Genomic DNA, 8,147 nt, shown 5'->3' on the forward strand with positions numbered 1-8,147 from the left:
TCTGGCATCGCTGTACCAACATCACAAGTACTAACAAGACTTGCCTTGTTCTGAAAGGAAGCAACACCCAATCTGATTTTTGTATTCTGTGTAATTTGTGATGAATGAAATGGGTGTGATCAGGAATTTATTTTGATGCCAGAACCGGTTTGGCTCAGTGGATAGAGTGTCGGCCTGCGGACTCAAGGGTCCCAGGTTTGATTCTGGTCAAGGGCATGTACCTTGGTTGCTGGCATATCCCCAGTGCAGGGCGTGTAGGAGGCGGCTGATCAGTGTTTCTCTCTCATCAATGTTTCTAACTCTCTATCCCTCTCCTTTCCTCTATGTAGAAAGTTAATAAAACATATTAAAAAAATAATTTATTTTGAATGCTGTACTGTAATTAGAAAAGAAAGGAAAAGAACTATGGAGATGTAAATAAAAGACACTAAATTCTGATCAGGCATTCAAAGGAGGTGATGATATAGAGGAGTCTTGACATAACATGAACAGTTAGCCATTTAAAAAGAGGAGCAGAGAAGCAGAATAGGTTTTCTAGACTGAGGGAGAGATAGCTTGCAAGGCATTTGAGAGAAAATGTTCAATTCAGAAAACTTCAAGTAGTTTACTGTGGCTGCAATGGGAGATGTGATCAGAGAATGAGGTGAATGAGCTGTACAGAGAAACAAAGGCAAAATTGTGATTTGAATGTTAAGAAATATGTGTAATATATGTAAAATATGTATAAATATGTGTAGTATATACTTAAGTATATATATATACATACACATATTCATTCCTAATTCTCATATAACATAGGTAATATATATTTGAGTATTAAATATATAGCTACATATGTAAGCATAAACATATGTGTACATATATGTATATATTTATAAAGAATTATACTTTTTGCATATATGCTTGCATAAATATAAATATACGTCATATATATTTTTGCACATGCATACATATTCTAATGGTGAATATATGTACAATATACGGGGCAGGCAAAGTAGGTTTACAGTTGTGAGTACACAAAACAGCTTATTCTTGTATTATTATTTACTAATTATTGTATTATTTATTTGTATCACAGCCATAAACCTCCTTTTGCCCACCCCTGTATATGTGTAAATGATGATATCCTATATAGTAAAAGGGTAATATGCAAATTGACCCTAAAGGTGGAACAACCAGGAATGACTGATTGCTATGACGCACACTGACCACCAGGGGGCAGACACTCAATGCAGGAGCTGCCTCCTGGTGGTCAGTGCACTCCCATAGCGGGAGCTCCACTCAGCCACAAGCCAGGCTGATGGCTACAAGTGCAGTGGCAGTGGCGGGAGCCTCTCTCGCCTCCTCAGCACCCTGAGGAGTGGGCCTAAGCCTGCAGGTGGACATCCCCCGAGGGGTCCCAGACTGTGAGAGGATGCAGGTTGGGCTAAGGGCCTCCCGAGTGCATGAATTTTCATGTACTGGGCCTATAGTATGTATATATAGTTTGTATATATATGACTGTAGTACACATTTGACTATGTTTATGTATACGCAGACATGTGGACTAAACAGTACATATGGACATATGTGAGAAAAACATATACACATATACATATGTAAATCAGTAATCAGGGACAAGCACAATGAAAACTTAAAGTCGTGGTAGAGCAGTCAATGCTTAATTAGAAAGATTTTGAGATCTATTTAGGATGTGGAATTGATAAGTAGAATTTATGGAATGAGGGAGTTGAGGGGAATAAAGATTTTCAGGGTGTCTCCCAGAGTTCAGCATTTAATTGACCAGTTAATGGAGAGAATATTTCTTGAGGTATGGCTTAAGGGAAGAGAACAATTTTAAACATGAGAATAAAATGTGGAGGTCGTGAATAAGTTTGGTTTGGAACAGATTGATTTGAATGTACATTAAATCCTCAGTAGGTTTTGGGTCTAGAGCTCATGGGTTCATCTTCAATCCCCCCCCTCACCCCCCCCCCCCCCCCAGAGGGCAGGGACTCCTCTGCCTCAACAGAACATTCACCTTGCAATTCCGATATGTCTCTGTATCAGGCTCTCGAGACCACACATTTGAATCAACCAGAGAATATTTTAGAGCAGCTTTGGAGTGGGTAATGCCATTGACATTATTTATTTATTTACTTATTTATTTTTTTGTATCAATTTTTAATTGAGAATAAATTCATATAACATAACATTTACTATTTAAAAGTGTACAAGTCAGTGGTTTTTAGTATATTCACAGTGGTGTACAACCATCATCACTATCTGATTCCAGAATATTTTCCTCACCCTAAAAAGAAACCTGTGTCTCCCAATTTCCCCCTCCCTCCATCCCTGCAATCACTGACCTTTTCTGTTGATCTTCCAATTCTGGACATTTCATATCAGGGGAATCATACAGTATGTGGCTTTTGTGACCTGCTTCTTTCACTTAGCAAAGACGCTTTCAAGGTTCATTCATGTTGTAGCAGGTATCAGTACTTCACTCCTTTTTATGGGTGAATAGTATTCCACTTATGAATATACATCTTTTAAAACTGTTAACTCGTTTAAGACTTCATTATTTGCATTTTAACTTTGCATCCCTCATTATAGTGATGTTCTTTTACAAAATTTGAACTATGATTAACATATTGATATAAATTTAAGACATATGTTGATTTGATGCATTTATATATTGCAATATGACTACCACCATAGCATTAGCTAACACCTTTACCCCATCTCACAATTGTCATTTCCTTTTTGTGGTGAGAGTGACTAAGATACAGTCTCATAGGAACTTTGAAGTTTATAGCACAGTTTTGACTATAATAGCTGTGCTGTACATTTAGATCTCCAGAACTTACTTATCTACTATTACAAGTTTGCACCCTTAAACAACATCTCCCTGATTCCCCAAATCCTCACTCCTGGTAACCATCATTTTATTCGATTTCTTTATGTTCTGGTTTGTTGTTTTTTTTTAGATGCCATTGGTAAGTTCTAAAGCTCCCTGAGATGATTGAATTGTTAAACACTATGCCTCCATAGCTAATGGATATTTCTGACACACACAAATTTTGAAGGCTTTGACAGGAAGCATTTGAGAGGCAGAGTAATGAAGTTTTCTCAGTTGGGGCTATTGGGAAGGGTATTGGGAGTATTCCAAATCCTATCAGCTCTGCTATTGTTATTCTCTAGTTCTGAGTGTGGGACTGCACTGCTAGGAAGAACAAGCTTCATCTTGCAAAGAAGTGGCTTCATGTGCTGTTGTCTCCATCTGCAGCATAAGGTAATGAGAACTCCTGCTTTCACTCTCTGTTTAGAGCCAGAGTTTCATCATGGTTGATGGGAAAACTGCTCTAAACAATGTAGGAGGGTTTATATGATCTTCAGTTATTTCTTAGGTTGGTCACATAGGCATAACCTCAAAGGAGAAGAATGATGGTCAGGCTGGTGTTGCTCAGTGGTTAAGCATTGACCTAGGAACTAAGAGTTCACGGTTTCCATTCCCAGTCAGGTTTGCCGGAGGCCGGTCCATCCTTGCTGCTTGACACAGTCGCTGCAGGAAAGAGGCATCTGCACAGCATGTGTTTCAGTGGACCTAGCGTATGTAGCAAACTGTTTTTAATATGTTTGCTCCTTTTAGCGCCATGTGTTTTAACCAAGGTCACCTCTCCGAGAAAGGTTGTTTCCCCAGGTGGGGATCTTTCCCTGAGGTTAGGGAGGGGATACAACCCCTTAATTAAGTGCCAGGCGGGTAGTTAAGCTACATGGTCTTTACTCCCTGGAATGAAGATGAGAAACACCTTGTAATAGAAATTGACAGGATTAAAATCGGCTGGTATAAATACGGATGTAACAAGACAATAAACGTCAGATCCTCATCAGTTCCTGACCAGAACTCCGACCAGAACTTTGGCTGGAGATCCTGGCTATAGGTCCTGACTAGGCTGCTGACCAACTGAAGGCTGTCTTCGTGTCATTCCTTCTTCGCCGACTCCGTCCACACCTTTGGGGACCCCTGGACCTGCTGGGATTGGACCCCAGCAGGCACATGCCCAGGTTGCAGGCTCAATCCCCAGGAAGCAGCTGATCAATGATTCTTTTTCGTCATTGGTGTTTCTATCTCTTTCCCTCTCCCTTCCTCTCTGAAATCAATAATCTATATCTATATCTATATCTATATCTATATCTATATCTATATCTATCTAACTATATGTCTATATGTCTATATATCTATATATGATGATGAATAAAAACCTCATCAAAATTTACAATTTCCTCCCATCCAAATTCAGTGTTGAATTAGATTTTTGGCTTCTGCTTGGGATCAATAAATTTGGAGTGTTTCTCCAAGCCTAACACCAAAGAAAAGCTGGATAATCAACAAAATCATAACTTTTCTTGAACTCTGCTGAGTTTGTAGAGAAAAAGTTAGCTTGAAACTTCTAAGAATAGAAGAGACACAAGCACTGACTTACCTGGGTAGAACATAGGAATAAAAGAGGACACCATCATATAAAAAATCCTATATGATAAAGAGGTAATTTGCAAATTGACCATCACACAAGATGGCTGCCCCCATGTGGTCAAAGATGGCCACCCCCATGTGGACACAAGATGGCCACCACAAGATGGCTGGCGGGGGGGGTGGGGGTGGGCAGTTGGGGGTAACCAGGCCTGCAGGAGAGGGCAGTTGGGGGTGACCAGGCCAGCAGGGGAGGGCAGTTAAGGGCAACCAGGCTGGCAAGGGAGAGCAGTTAGGGGTGACCAGGCCGGCAGGGGAGGGCACTGGGGTGATTGGCTGGCAGGGGAGCAGTTAGGTGTTGATCAGGGTGGCAGGGGAGTGGTTAGAGGGTGATCAGAGTGGCAGGCAGAAGCAGTTAGGGGCAATCAGGCAGGCAAGCAGGTGAGCAATTGGGAGCCAGCAGTCCTAGATTGTGAGAGGGATGTCTGGCTACCCATTTACATCCCTCGAGGGTTCCCAGATTGGAGAGGGTGAAGGCTGGGCTGAGGGACAGCCCCCCCCCCTTCCCCCATGCATGAATTTCGTGCACCGGGCCTCTAGTATTAGTATAATTTATGTTCCCATCACCAGCTTTAATAAATATTGCTTAACTGACAGGTTTGTGAGCAGGCCTGAGCCAGCAGTTGGACATCCCCTGAGGGCTTCCGAACTGTGAGAGGGCACAGGCTGGGCTGAGGGACCCCCCCTGAGTGCACAAATTCCATGCACCGGGCCTCTAGTTGTAAATAATCCTGCATTGAACAAAGGGATGCATATATCATTTTTTAATTAGTCTGTTTGCTTCTTTGGTTTTTAAATAAATACCAAAAGTGGTATTGCTGGCTCATATGGCAGCTCTATTTTTAGATTTTTGCAGAATCTGCATATTGTCTTACATAATGTATACAACAATTTAAAACCCCACCAACAGTGTATAAACTTTTCCTTTTCTCTACATCCTTGCTAGCATTTGTTGATATTTTGATAAATGTCATTCTGATAAGTATGAGGTGGTATTTTATTGTGGTTTTGATTTGCATTTCCTTGATGATTAGTTATGTTAAGAATCTTTTTATATGTCTATTGACCATCTGTATGTCCTCTTTGGAGAAATGTCTATTCAAGTAATTTGTCCATCTCTAAATCAAATTGCTTGGTATTTTTTATATTAAGTTGAATGAGTTCCTTATATATTTTGGATATTAATTCATTATAGGATATATTATTTGTGAATATATTCTCCCATTCAGTAGGTTTTCTTTTCATTTTGTTGATGATTTCCTTTACTGCACAAAACATTTTTAGTTTGATGTAGTCCCATTTGTTTATTTCTTCTTTTGTTGCCCTAATCTGAGGAGACATTTCCAAAAAGACATTGCTAAGATCCATGTCAAAGAGGGTAATGCACATATTTTCTTCTAGGACTTCTATGGTTTCAGGTCTTACATTTAAGTCTTCAATCCATTTTGAATTTATTTTGTACTAGAAGCCTATTGCAGGAGGATTCCTGCAAGAATAGGGCTTCCTCGGGCCAATCGTGTCACCAAGCCCCGCTGCCCAGGGCCACACACGGGGTCCCGGCGCCCAGGGCTGCACAGAGGGGTCCTGGCTGGGGGCGGGGCTCAGACAGCACACAGGGGCTCTGATGGTGGCTCATCCTGGCCTGCCCTGCCTGCAGTATGCAAGTTTGCCGAAATCTTTGTTGGCAGTTAATTTGCATATTGCCCTGATTAGCCAATGGGAGGCATAGTGAAGGTATGGTCAATTACCATATTTGTCTATTATTATTATAGATATGGTGTAAGAAAGTACCTGTTTCATTTTTTGCATATATCTGTCCAGTTTTCCAAGCACCATTTATTGAAGAGACTGCCTTTACCCAATTGTATATCCTTGCATGCTTTGTTTTAGATTGATTGACCTTACAAGTGAGGATTTATTTCTGGGCTCTCTATTCTATTTCATTGATCTGTATATCTGTTTTTATGTCAGTACCGCACTGTTTTGATTATTGTAAGTTTGTAGTATAATTTGAAATCTGGGACTGTGATATTGATCACTACATTCTTTCTCAAGATTTCTGTAGCTATTCAGAGTGTTTTGTAGTTTCACATAAATTTTATGATTAGTTGTTCTAGTTAGCAGAAGAATGCCATTGGTATTTTAATAGAGATTGTGTTAAGTCTGTATATTTATTTAAATAGTAAAGACATTTAAAAATATTAATGTTTCAAATACATGGGCATGGTATGCCCTCTCATTTATTTATATCTTCTTCAATTAATTTCTTCGTGTTCATAGTTTTCAGAGTACAGGTCTTTAACTCTTTGGTTAAATTTATTCCTAGGTATTTTATATTTTTTGATGCAATTGTAAATGGAATTGTTTTCTTAATTTATTTTTTTGATCATTTATTATTTGTATATAGAAATGCAACAGATTTCTATTCATTAATTCTGTATTCTGCAAATTAACTGAATTCATTTTTTAGTTCTAACAGTTTTTTGGTAGAGTCTTTATGGTTTTCTATATATCTATAATAATGAAAGTGTGATATGCTAATTAGATCAGACAGCCAAACAACCTTCCGGATGTCATTCTGGATGTCCATCCTGATAAAGCTGTGGCGGGGCGGGGGGAAGCGAGCAGTGGTGAGGGAGAGGCAGTTAGGGGTGATCAGGCAGGCAGGCAGAGGGGTTAGGGGCAGTCAGGCAGACAGACAGAGTGGTTAGGGGCAATCAGGCAGGCAGGCAGGTGAGCAGTTAGGAGCCAGCGGTCCCAGATTGCGAGAGGAATGTCAGACTGCCAGTTCAGGCCTGATCCCAAGACTGCTGGTTTAGGTCTGCAAGGATGGGGTCTAAACCAGCAGTCAGACATCCCCTGAGGGGTCCCGATTGCAAGAGGGTGCAGACCAGACTGAGGGACCCCCTACCTCCATGCATGAATTTAGTGCACCAGGCCTCTAGTATAGTATAATATCATCTGCAAATAGTGACAATTTTACTTCTTCCTTACCAATTTGGATGCCATTTATTTCTTTTTCTTGTCTTAATGTTGTGTCATGACTTCCAATACTATGATGAATAGAAGTGGTGATAATGGGCATCATTGTCTTGTTCCTGATCTTAGAGGAAAAGCTTTCAGCTTTTTACCATTGAGTAATGATATTAGCTGTGGGTTTGTTATATGTCACCTTTATTATGTTGAAGTATGTTCTCTGTATATTCACTTTGTTGAATTTTTATTATTAAACAATGCTGAATTTTGTCAAATGCTTTTCCTGCAAATATTGAGATGATCATATGATTTTTTTATTTTGTTGATGTGATGTGTAATGTTGATTGATTTATGAATCTTAAAGAATCCTGTAATCCTTGGATAAATCCCACTGGGCATAGTGTATAATCCTCTTATTCGTTTTCTCAATTCTTTTAAAAAATATTTTTAATTTATCTTTATTGTTGAAAGTATTACAGGTGTCCCCTTTTCACACCCATTGCCCCCCTCCATTGCCTAAGCCCCCTTCTTCTGCCTACCACACTATTGTCTGTATCCATGGGTTATGAGTATATGCATATCAATTCTTTAATCTCTTCCTGTCCCCTCCCTATAATCCTTTTAAGGTATTGTTAAATCCATATTGCTAATACTTTGT

The sequence above is a fragment of the Myotis yumanensis genome, unplaced genomic scaffold, assembly GCF_028538775.1.
Source record: "Myotis yumanensis isolate MYYU_CA2020_CCGP unplaced genomic scaffold, mMyoYum1.0.hap1 SCAF_2, whole genome shotgun sequence".
Classification (NCBI taxonomy): Eukaryota; Metazoa; Chordata; class Mammalia; order Chiroptera; family Vespertilionidae; genus Myotis; species Myotis yumanensis.